This window comes from Helianthus annuus, chromosome 8 (assembly GCF_002127325.2).
Source record: "Helianthus annuus cultivar XRQ/B chromosome 8, HanXRQr2.0-SUNRISE, whole genome shotgun sequence".
Taxonomy (NCBI): domain Eukaryota; kingdom Viridiplantae; phylum Streptophyta; class Magnoliopsida; order Asterales; family Asteraceae; genus Helianthus; species Helianthus annuus.
In genome coordinates, this window is record NC_035440.2 from 48,695,418 (window position 1) to 48,708,468 (window position 13,051).

The following is a 13,051-nucleotide window of genomic DNA, read 5'->3' on the forward strand; positions in this document are numbered from 1 at the left end:
GGTGGGTCGAGTTACTAAACGATTATGAATGCGCTATCAAGTATCATCCAGGCAAAGCCAATGTTGTGGCTGATGCCCTCAGTCGAAAGGACACTTTACCACGGCGCGTGCGAGCGCTACAGCTTACGATTCAGTCTAGCCTTCCTGCTCAGATACGAGCTGCTCAGACAGAAGCACTGAAGCCCGAAAACGTCAAGGCTGAAGCCTTACGCGGCTCACGACAACAAATGGAACAGAAGGAAGACGGCGCCTACTATGTAACGGGCCGGATTTGGGTCCCTCTTTATGGTGGTTTACGCGAACTTGTAATGGATGAAGCTCACAAGTCTCGCTACTCGGTACATCCAGGGTCGGATAAAATGTACCACGACATCAGCACTACCTATTGGTGGCCTAGTATGAAGGCCCACATTGCTACGTACGTTGGAAAATGTTTGACCTGTGCGAGAGTCAAGGTTGAATATCAGAAACCAGCTGGTCTACTTCAGCAGCCTAAGATACCTCAATGGAAATGGGAAGAAATTTCCATGGATTTCGTTACAGGCCTACCTAGATCCCAGCGTGGGAACGACACAATATGGGTCATAGTTGATCGACTCACCAAGTCTGCACACTTCCTGCCGATTAAGGAAACGGACAAGTTCTCCACTCTCGCAGACGTCTATCTCAAAGAAGTTGTTTCGAGGCACGGGGTGCCCACGTCTATCATTTCGGATCGCGATGCACGATTCACGTCAGAACTTTGGCAAGCAATGCATAAGTCTTTCGGCTCACGGTTAGACATGAGCACAGCATATCATCCTCAGACGGATGGGCAGTCTGAGCGTACGATTCAAACACTTGAAGACATGCTTCGGGCATGCGTCATCGATTTCGGCAACGGCTGGGAAAAGCACCTCCCTTTAGTGGAGTTCTCATACAATAATAGTTATCACACCAGCATTCAAGCCGCTCCATTCGAGGCATTGTACGGGCGTAAATGCCGGTCACCCCTCTGCTGGGCAGAGGTGGGGGATAGTCAGATTACGGGTCCAGAGATTGTAGTGGACGCCACAGAAAAGATTGCACAGATACGACAACGCATGGCGGCAGCACGCGACCGTCAGAAAGCCTACGCGGACAAGCGTAGAAAGCCATTGGAATTTGAGGTCGGGGACCGGGTTTTATTGAAAGTTTCACCCTGGAAGGGTGTGGTTCGTTTTGGCAAACGGGGCAAACTAAATCCGCGATACGTCGGACCATTCGAAATTATAGAAAAGATTGGCAAGGTAGCCTACAAGTTGAATTTACCAGCTGAACTCGGGGCAGTTCACAATGTCTTTCACGTATCGAACTTAAAGAAGTGCCTATCAGATGAAAATCTTATCATTCCTTTCAAGGAACTCACTATCGACGAGCGGTTGCAGTTCGTTGAGGAACCAGTAGAAATCACGGACCGGGATGTGAAGGTCCTCAAACACAAGAGAATCCCTCTCGTCCGAGTTCGTTGGAACTCCAAACGTGGCCCAGAGTACACCTGGGAACGCGAAGACAGGATGACAGAAAAGTACCCCCAGTTATTCGGGAACAAGGCAACCACTACTGAGGCTGAAGCTACTACTTCGGAATTTCGGGACGAAATTTCCAGATCAACGGGGGGAGGATGTGACACCCCAGGAAAACCAGTGAACAGTACAGTTTACCTAGCTTCCTCAGTGAGTGCATACCAAATTTCGGGACGAAATTTCCAATTAGTTGGGGATAATGTGACAACTCGAACTTTAGACATGCTTTGATGTAACGTTACGTGCTCATGAGAACTGAATTATATGATTTTAAATGAATAATTGTTTACGTGTGTTGTGTATGTATGAATGTTATGTGTTGCACGAGCCCAAACTACACAAACCGGCCACACAAAGCCCTTTGGGCCACTCCTTGTGCACGCGGACCATTAGACAACCGAGTGGGCTCGGCCCACTCCCCACTCGCAACACAAAACCGAGTTTAGGGGTTTTGGTTTACCACTTTTGCAAATCACAAACACACACAAACCCTAGAAGCTTTGCTCTCTCTCTCTCTCGGCTTGTTGAGGAACCGACGGCACAAGGCCATCCGACCACCCTCTTGTTCGGATCACATCTCGTTACTTGTAATCGGTTAGTATATTATCTATGATTATGTGTTTTATGCTTAGGTGATGCCATGATAAATCGGATTGTATGATTTAGTATTCGGTTGGTATGAGTCATTTGATTGTGCTCTTGTTAATCGGTTTCTGTGAATGATGATCATGTTTTCATACGAAATAGGTTGCATGAGTGATTTGTTAATTGGTCCGAATTGATGTTTGTAATCGGCTGAGATGATTCTGTTTGTACATGCGAATTAGGGTGCATGCTAGGATGGTGTTATGATTAGGATTCGGTTTAGTGTTGGTTGATAATCCGATTATTGATTTGATACGGTTATGAATTTGCTAAATGATGAAGGTTTGAAGACATTATGAATATGATTGAATGTTGTATAATCCTTGTTTGATCTGATTTCCGAAACTGCCTAAGTGTTTGCTGAAATCACGGAATTTAATTGACTAGAATTATGGAAACCAGTTACACAGCCGGTTGCGACTCAGATTGCGAGTCGAAACCTCCCCGTCTCGACTCGAAACCACAAACAGCACCAGCCGAAACCACGGTTGCGAGTCCCGTTGCGACTCGTAACCAGACCATGATGAACCGAGATCTCCATTGCGACTCGCAACCAGCTGTTGCGACTCGTAATCTCCGGTTGCGACTCGAGATCTCCGTTGCGACTCGAGACCACCCTTTACACGCACACTGTTGGGCCTTCACTGTCACGGGCCCAATCTATTGAGCCCAACGATTTGAATTGTGGACTGTTTATTAATGGACTTGCATGTGTTTGCTATTTGGGCCGATTGAGAATCTGGATTGTTTTGTTATTGGGCTGCTTATGTCATTGGGCCGGGTATGAATGGACTTAGAACAATTGGATCCTCACATGATATGTCTTATCTGTTTACGTGCGTACATGTTTGCCATGACTATACGTGATTACTATATACGTGCTATATACGAACCTGACTCGTATAATAACCATGATAGGACGTGAGTGATCATTTACTTGCTACTTGTACTTTCTGTGTATCTGCCGAGCAAACCAAGGTGAGTTCACACAGCCAAGGCATGGGATCCCCGGGTTGGGAATTGGGTTGGATATGTTATTGTAAAAGGAGTTACTCGTACTTACGCATATACCAGACTATAGACCATCGTCCTCAGGTTAGTCAGGACACGTTACGTAAAGCCTACGTAACCCAGTATATTTTCCATATGTCTCCCGGGTCGGGAGGACACGTTACGTAAAACCTACGTAACCCAATACCATCCACTGGCTTCCAGGTCGGAAGGCCACGCTGCGTAAAGCCTACGTAGCCCCCACGCGTACCACTGTCCTCGGGGAAGGGCACGTCACGTAAAGCCTACGTGACCCTGTACGTTTTCCTGTTCTCGGTAAAGAAGAACACATGGTCGGAAGTTAGTCTAGTAAGTACCGTTAATGAGAAGCCCTCATTAACCAGGATGAACATGGGAAGCCCCCACCTTTATTACACACTAGTATGGGAAGCCCCCACTAGCTATACTTATGCATTACTTTATGAACTTACTTCCTGTGAACTCGCTCAACTAGTTTGTTGATTATTTGCTGCATGCCTTGCAGGACCTTAGGTATACTTGGGAGCTTGCACAGGGAAGGAGCAGGTCGTTGTGGGCAGATGGATCGTTAATGATGTCAAACTCATAACTCGTTTTGAATTTACTTTACTATGCTTCCGCTATTTAAAACAGTATTTGGTTTTGAAACATCAATCATGTCATGGTGACTTACGTTAATTACTTTTATTATTATTAAATGCTATGTTTGATATGATTGATGGCTTGATCCTGGTCAGTCACGCTTCCAAGCGGTGGTACTCCGCAGGTGGTTTTTGGGGGTGTGACAGAATGTGACAACTCGAACTTTAGACATGCTTTGATGTAACGTTACGTGCTCATGAGAACTGAATTATATGATTTTAAATGAATAATTGTTTACGTGTGTTGTGTATGTATGAATGTTATGTGTTGCACGAGCCCAAACTACACAAACCGGCCACACAAAGCCCTTTGGGCCACTCCTTGTGCACGCGGACCATTAGACAACCGAGTGGGCTCGGCCCACTCCCCACTCGCAACACAAAACCGAGTTTAGGGGTTTTGGTTTACCACTTTTGCAAATCACAAACACACACAAACCCTAGAAGCTTTGCTCTCTCTCTCTCTCGGCTTGTTGAGGAACCGACGGCACAAGGCCATCCGACCACCCTCTTGTTCGGATCACATCTCGTTACTTGTAATCGGTTAGTATATTATCTATGATTATGTGTTTTATGCTTAGGTGATGCCATGATAAATCGGATTGTATGATTTAGTATTCGGTTGGTATGAGTCATTTGATTGTGCTCTTGTTAATCGGTTTCTGTGAATGATGATCATGTTTTCATACGAAATAGGTTGCATGAGTGATTTGTTAATTGGTCCGAATTGATGTTTGTAATCGGCTGAGATGATTCTGTTTGTACATGCGAATTAGGGTGCATGCTAGGATGGTGTTATGATTAGGATTCGGTTTAGTGTTGGTTGATAATCCGATTATTGATTTGATACGGTTATGAATTTGCTAAATGATGAAGGTTTGAAGACATTATGAATATGATTGAATGTTGTATAATCCTTGTTTGATCTGATTTCCGAAACTGCCTAAGTGTTTGCTGAAATCACGGAATTTAATTGACTAGAATTATGGAAACCAGTTACACAGCCGGTTGCGACTCAGATTGCGAGTCGAAACCTCCCCGTCTCGACTCGAAACCACAAACAGCACCAGCCGAAACCACGGTTGCGAGTCCCGTTGCGACTCGTAACCAGACCATGATGAACCGAGATCTCCATTGCGACTCGCAACCAGCTGTTGCGACTCGTAATCTCCGGTTGCGACTCGAGATCTCCGTTGCGACTCGAGACCACCCTTTACACGCACACTGTTGGGCCTTCACTGTCACGGGCCCAATCTATTGAGCCCAACGATTTGAATTGTGGACTGTTTATTAATGGACTTGCATGTGTTTGCTATTTGGGCCGATTGAGAATCTGGATTGTTTTGTTATTGGGCTGCTTATGTCATTGGGCCGGGTATGAATGGACTTAGAACAATTGGATCCTCACATGATATGTCTTATCTGTTTACGTGCGTACATGTTTGCCATGACTATACGTGATTACTATATACGTGCTATATACGAACCTGACTCGTATAATAACCATGATAGGACGTGAGTGATCATTTACTTGCTACTTGTACTTTCTGTGTATCTGCCGAGCAAACCAAGGTGAGTTCACACAGCCAAGGCATGGGATCCCCGGGTTGGGAATTGGGTTGGATATGTTATTGTAAAAGGAGTTACTCGTACTTACGCATATACCAGACTATAGACCATCGTCCTCAGGTTAGTCAGGACACGTTACGTAAAGCCTACGTAACCCAGTATATTTTCCATATGTCTCCCGGGTCGGGAGGACACGTTACGTAAAACCTACGTAACCCAATACCATCCACTGGCTTCCAGGTCGGAAGGCCACGCTGCGTAAAGCCTACGTAGCCCCCACGCGTACCACTGTCCTCGGGGAAGGGCACGTCACGTAAAGCCTACGTGACCCTGTACGTTTTCCTGTTCTCGGTAAAGAAGAACACATGGTCGGAAGTTAGTCTAGTAAGTACCGTTAATGAGAAGCCCTCATTAACCAGGATGAACATGGGAAGCCCCCACCTTTATTACACACTAGTATGGGAAGCCCCCACTAGCTATACTTATGCATTACTTTATGAACTTACTTCCTGTGAACTCGCTCAACTAGTTTGTTGATTATTTGCTGCATGCCTTGCAGGACCTTAGGTATACTTGGGAGCTTGCACAGGGAAGGAGCAGGTCGTTGTGGGCAGATGGATCGTTAATGATGTCAAACTCATAACTCGTTTTGAATTTACTTTACTATGCTTCCGCTATTTAAAACAGTATTTGGTTTTGAAACATCAATCATGTCATGGTGACTTACGTTAATTACTTTTATTATTATTAAATGCTATGTTTGATATGATTGATGGCTTGATCCTGGTCAGTCACGCTTCCAAGCGGTGGTACTCCGCAGGTGGTTTTTGGGGGTGTGACATTAGGAAATAGAAACTTCTACAGCTTTGTCTTTTCTGCAGACACTTGAGCACGCCCCCGTGTCCGCTGGGCACGAGGCCGTGTTCATCCTTATGATCTCTTGTTTTTGCTTGGGAATGCCACGTTTATTCATTTTCTTGTATTTATGTTAGATTTAGCTGCATTTTTGCTTCTTTTGTTCATTTACGCTCATTTAATCCCGAAAATACAAAAGGAAGACAAAAGCACACTTTTTCCAACATTAGTACTAAAAAATGGTTAGTTTTATGCCTCATTTGATGTAATTTATATGTTGCATTTTACACACATCAAATACCCCCACACTTGAATCTTTGCTTGTCCTCAAGCAAAACTCTTTACAATGTGGCTTACACACCCAAATGGAATGGGTAGAAGAGAAATTTTGGGCTTGTCTTGAGTGTCGGGACTCCAAGATCTTTATTAGGCTTTATTTTTATGCTATTTACAATCCTATTCGTTATGATTTATTTAGAACGTTATAAGGAAAATTACTTATTTGGGCATAACATGCCTCTTTAAAATTCCATTTATATACAAGTTCACATACCTCACGGGAGATCACTCAACACTCGGCCGAAGATGTATTTTTGTGAAACACTCGAGATCGGCATGGAACTTACTTCTACCATATGCTTGCCAAGCAATCAATCCTCCTCCTTTTTAACTATAAACCTTTGTAAATATCAAGAGGACTTGGGGAAGGGTTAGGCTTGGGTTAAAGGTAGGTGGTTTTGGGTTAGTGGTTAGTAGAAAAGGGCGAAAGGCGTAAAAAGCGTCGGTCGTCGTAAAACTTTTTGTTTTTGTGACTTTTTATTCAAACGAAACATTTTCAAACAAAGTTTCTTTTGAGGAACTTGTTTGTTTATTGCTAGACTTTATTTTTTTTACAAGGAATGTCACATGAAGACCGAGCTTTTTATCAAAATAAAGGGTTTAAAATAAAAAAGGGTTTTTGGTGGGTAAAGGGGTGTTTGTTTTGTGGGTTAGAAATGAAAAGGTATAGGCTCAAAGGGGTTAACTAGTGGGATTTTGGGTAGGTGGTAAAAAAATGAAAAATAATGGTGTTGAAAAGAAAAAGGGTTAGTCCTAATCCTCTATCATTTACTTACTTGGGTTTAAGTTGGTAAGGACCGAGAATGTATCGTCATGGCAAGTTCTAGAGTCGTAAGAAACCAAGCGGCTATTCACACAAGAAACGAAAAATGAGCATTTAATTTAAAGATATATATTTGTATGTTCAATAAAGGCTCAAAACTCACTTTTTGTGGGAATGAGTTTATAATGTGATCAAGTATATAATCAAATTTTAACTAGATTTGCCATGTCGTTTCATAATTTTCTTATGTTGGTTTCTTTTTATCACGACGCTATCGGTTGTAAATTTGTAAAAATATAACCTTTTTAGAACTTGTTATTCCCAATTTAAACCAAGATAAGTAAAAAATTGAAAAATTTTTGAAAAAATTTGGGGTGATTAGCGGTTCCAATAGAGTTTTGTGTAAGGCTTGTAATTAGGACTTGCAAGATTCAAGGTTTTAGCATCCCCCCACACTTAAATTACACATTGTCCTCAATGTGTCCCAAAAATAAATTTTCAGGTTGATTGAATGCATAAAAAGGTGTTTAAAAACAAAAAAAATATGTTACTCGGCGTCTGGACACGGGCCCGTGTTTACCGGGCACGACCCCGTGTTCAGATTGCCAGTATCAGAAAATAACAGAAGGCTGGGCACAGGGGCTTGTTCAGCGAACACGCCCCGTGTCCAGTTACCTGAACTGGGCGTTTTTCTGCAGACCCTTGAGCACGGGTCGTGTTGGCTAAGCACGGTCATGTGCTGAACTTGCTGTAATGAAGAAAAAGTGTCGGGTGGCTCTGTTTTTGTGCATGGGGTGTAGGTTCAAGCTTCCCTTAGTATCCTTCACCATCCCGAATGTGTTTTATTCCTGAAAATTAAAACTAAACTAGAAAGCATAAAAGTTAATCTAAACTAAAACTTAAGGATAGTTCCGCGGAACGCCTCCGTGGTGCGCCACGTTTATAAGGGTCCTTGGCTAGACCCAAAGCCAGTCATATGTTACCCAGGTGGGATGGTTTGCATCCCATGTTGCACCGTCGGAGAGCATCTGATCAACGTCGAAGTACCGATCAAAGATAAGAAGATTATATGCTCCTAAGTACCCTAAATTAGTAGTGGCAAATAGGGTGTCGAACCACAAAGAGTTAGTGGTTGGTGTAAGATCTCAATCGATTGCAAAACATGGTAAAAACTTAAAACTGGATTTGTGTTTTGATTTGAGAAATTAGAATTAACTACAATTGTAAATTCAATAAAGTAACAATGAGCACAACCAAGTATCAAGTTTGATAGCACAATTAGTAATTTAAGTTTGTGAATCTGGTTTGGTAGATTATATAGGCATAATCTTGTGACATCATATGTGAATTGAGTATTGAAAGACCTATACTTGTGTATCTAAGTTTACAATGATTGAATACCGATGTAATTAGGCTATCACAAAATAATCACCATCAATTATAAACATGTTAACATAACCTTCAATCATATATCTTGACATTCAATGATTAAACACCAATTAACTCAAAATACATGAAGTGATTCAAGAAAACAACGTCTAAGAACAATCAACACATGAAATAACACATAAAAACTTAGCAAATGTCGTAGATCTCTAACAAACACCATGAATTCATGTCCAACATGGATAAACAACTCAAATTGAACTAAATGGCATACAAACCCTAGCCCTTGGTTGTGATCACAAGGGTTTTAGCCACACATGATCATTCTTGATGATGAAATGTTGAGATTTCGGTAGCAATTGGAGCAATCTTGATGTTAGAACACTTTGTGAATGAGTATTCCTTGTCCCTTGAGGTCTCCTAGCCTCCAATGGTGAAGAATGATGAAAAAATACGACCTCTTCCCTTTAGAATCGTCCAAAAATGTGAAAAACCATCATAGAACCGTAATAGGCCGTAATTTCTGGCGTAGGGAGGAATTTCCGCTCTGCCCACTTCATTTTCCGCTCCAAGTACTGGATAGGTTCCCAATTAACGCCAGGGAGGGCCGGAAAATACAGCCCGGAGCGGATTTTACGGCACCTAAACCTTGCTTTGCCTCTTTTGCTTCCCATTCTTGTCCCGCATGTTTCCGCTTCGTTCCATGATGCTATATCAATCCAAAATGCCTCCAATCATCATCTAAAACTTGCACAAATAAACTTGACAAAGTAACTTGTTTTTACATGCATTTAATGATAAAAAATGAGACTTAACATGCAAAAACATTATACATCGGAAACATATATCAGTATCATCCAAACTTGAGTCTATGACTTTCATGTAGTTGACCGGGTCGTCATCTTCTACTCTTTTCCCAACCCCGAACTTCATCTCCTTGTCCCCAACCTCAATGTTAGTGTCCCACCATTCATGTCCATCATTGCGTGAGCCGTGGCCAGGAATGGTCTTCCTAAGATGAGTGGCACTTGGGTATCTTCTTCCATATATAGTATGACAAAGTCGGCCGAGAAGACAAAGTCTCCGACTTTTACCAATAGATTTTCGGCGACACCTTGTGGATATTTAATGGACCTATCGGCGAGTTGTATGCTCATTTCGTAGGGCTTGTTTTCCCTAGTCCGAGTCGGTGGAACATTGATGCGGGCAAGAGGTTGATACTAGCCCCGAGATCGGCTAGTGCATTGCGTATGGGTGATTCCCCAATCGAACAAGGGATGGTGAAGCTTCCGGGGTCGATCTTCTTTTGTGGGAGATTGTTGAGTAGTAAGGTGGAGCATTCTTCGCTTAAATTAACTAATTGCAACGATTCAATGTTCCTTTTGTGAGTGAGAAAGTCTCTCATGAATTTTGAATACTTAGGCATTTGGGTTAGGACTTCTACAAATGGAACATTGACATGCAATTGTTTTAGTAAATTTATAAATTTTGTGAATTGCTCATCGGTCTTTTGGGAAAGTAACCGACCGGGGTACGGTACCGGAGGATTCTTGGTAGGCTCTTGATTTGGGGGAGGAGTCGTCTCTTTTTGGGGCGTTGGTGAGGTTGCGGTTTGGTTAGACGAGCTCTTTTTGGTTGGAGGTATCGGAGCCTCCTCAGGACCTGCGGTACGGTTTCTCAATGTGATGAGATGTACTTGCGCCTTCGGGTTGGTTTTGGTATTACTGGGTAATGCACCTTGTGGTCTCTTGGAGAAATTTTGAGCTAGTTGATTTAATTGTTTTTCAATGTTTTGAATACTAGCTTGTTGATTTCTGAAATTCGATTCTATTTGTTGAAATCGATCCGAGTTTTTCTTATTGGTGTCAGAGATGAGGCGTGAGTCGGTGTCCTCAAGCCTCTCTCATCCCCCTTGTTGTTGTTGAGAGAAATTTTGTGACTCATTTCGTGGTTGTTGAAAGTTTGTTCTTGGGTTTTGGTTTTGTTGGTTACTACTATTGCCAGGTTCTCTCCAACCAAGGTTAGGGTGGTTACGCCAGCCTTGGTTGTAGGTACCTATCGGGGGACCTGACGGCCTAGGTTTATTATCAATGTAGTTTACCGTTTCTGGTTGATTATCCATTTCTTTCATACAACTCCAATTTTCATGTGGCCCACCACACCCTTCACAAGCCATAACCGAGGCCGTTTTTGCCATTTCTAACTTTTTGATTTTCGAAGAAAGGGCCTCGATTTGGGCTTGTAAAGGAGTGCTTTCATCAACCTTATGGGCGCCCGGGGCAATAGATTTAGTGCCTCGGGGAGTGTGCCACTGAAAATTGTTTTGAGCAATTTCCTCAATTTGATTATAAATTTCATTTGGGCGGCGATTACCTAGAAGTCCCCCGGAGCTAGAGTCAAGTGTTTGTCTCGTGTGTGGCAACAACCCATTATAGAAAGTGGATACTTGTTGCCCTACCGCAAGACCATGATGAGGACACTTTCTTAGTAGCTCCTCGAACCTTTCCCAAGTTTCATATAAGGATTCCCCATCTTCTTGTGAGTATGTATTAATTTCAGTCATTAATTTAGACGTTTTAGAAGGAGGGAAATACTTATACAGAAACTTTTGGGCTAGTTCATCCCAGGTGTTTACCGAACCAACTGGGAGGGTGTTAAGCAAAGCCTTAGCTCGGTCTTTTAGTGAAAATGGAAACATTCGGAGGTGGATGGCATCGTTTGATGCTCCGTTGATCCGAAAGATATCACATATTTCCAAAAAGTTGGTAATATGTAAACGGGGATCTTCGTCTGCAAGCCCGTGGAAAGTTACGGAGTTTTGGAGCATTTGGATCAAATGCGGCCGAAGTTCGAAATTGTTGGCATCGACATTCGGTGCATTGATAGCGGCACCAAGATTACCTACTGTGGGTCGTAGGTAATCCATGAGGGTACGCTGATCCGCCATTGGAAGTGGGTCCCCCGAAACCTTCTTTTGGTTTTTAGCTTTAAGTCTTTTTCTTAGAAAGCGTTCGGGTTCGTCCAGAGGTTCTTTTATGTCTCTGCTGGAACTGGAGCTCATACGCCAGTAACGATGCTGGGCACGGCCCGTGTCCGACCAGGCATGGCCCCGTGCTGAGCTCTACAGAAACTGAAAATCTAAGAAAAATCCTAAAAAAAAAAGAAAAATAAGAAAAACGATTAGGCCGTTGATTTCTAACTTTCTTAAAATTCTTGTATCCCCGGCAGCGGCGCCAAAAACTTGATGTGTGCGGTGTGTTATATAATTTTAATTATATTTTTAGCCCTTTTTAACACTTTAGTCAAGTTTTAAATTTATAAAACACGATATTCTACTAACACTAAACATACATATGGGCAAGTGCACCCATCGTGAGCGTAGTATAGTGTTGGTAAGATACCGAGGTCGTCCAAGACACAAGAGCTTTTAATACAGGTTTATCCTCAACGTCTAATCAAATAAAAAATTTAGAAAAAGGTTTAAACATGAAAATAAAAACTAAAAATGCTGAAAATAAAAATAAAATAAAAACAGATAGACAAGATGAATCACTTGGATCCGTCTCGCGTTTAGTGTAACCTTTGATGATTTCCGCACTTTTGCACTTTTTAAGAGATTATCTTAGTTATAGTAGTAGGCCCCTCTTTTGAAGTTGACGTTACTCTCAACCCAGTAGTTTGAGTCAGCAAGGATACATTCCTAAAGGGTCGGAATATTGAAAGATAATTAATTAAGTTATTAATGCGTAATGTGGTAGGCCCCTCTTTTGAAGGTGACGTTACCCTCGGCTAAGTGGTTTGAGTCAGCACGGATACAATCCCAAGTAGTCGGGTTAATGTATTAATAGTAGTTTACATATGAGGGGATCAAGCCATTCGCACCCCCGCCATCCAATACCAGTGGGTATTGAGGGAGGTCATAGTAAGCTTGACCCAGGTCTTTGCATGATCTATACACTGAACAAGGCAAGAATCTTACCAAACCATTCCCTTAACCCTCGACCAGGTAGCCAACATATCTCTATATAGATCGTAGAGATATGAATGGTGTAAATCTTTTATTTTATATAGACAGTAAAATAACGCCAAGACACCACGGACAAATGATAAGGAAGTTTCACATTCAACATAAGAAACTAGTTATTAAAGTCATTAATACAAAATCAATTAAAAAGTGCGAAAAGATTAAAAAACAAAAGTATTACACTAAATGCTTGTCTTCACCAAGTGATGTAAGAGACTTAGGCAAACATGGCATTTGATTGTCAAGAACTCTTACT

At 42.3% G+C, this 13,051-nt stretch overlaps 1 non-coding gene across 1 annotated transcript; it reads left to right on the top strand.

The window, feature by feature from the left end:
- The first annotated feature begins 11,233 nt into the window (after positions 1–11,233).
- On the top strand, positions 11,234–11,340 carry LOC118481364. Its single transcript, XR_004865571.1, has one exon. It is a non-coding gene; the product is annotated as a small nucleolar RNA R71 (small nucleolar RNA).
- The last annotated feature ends 1,711 nt before the right edge of the window (positions 11,341–13,051 follow it).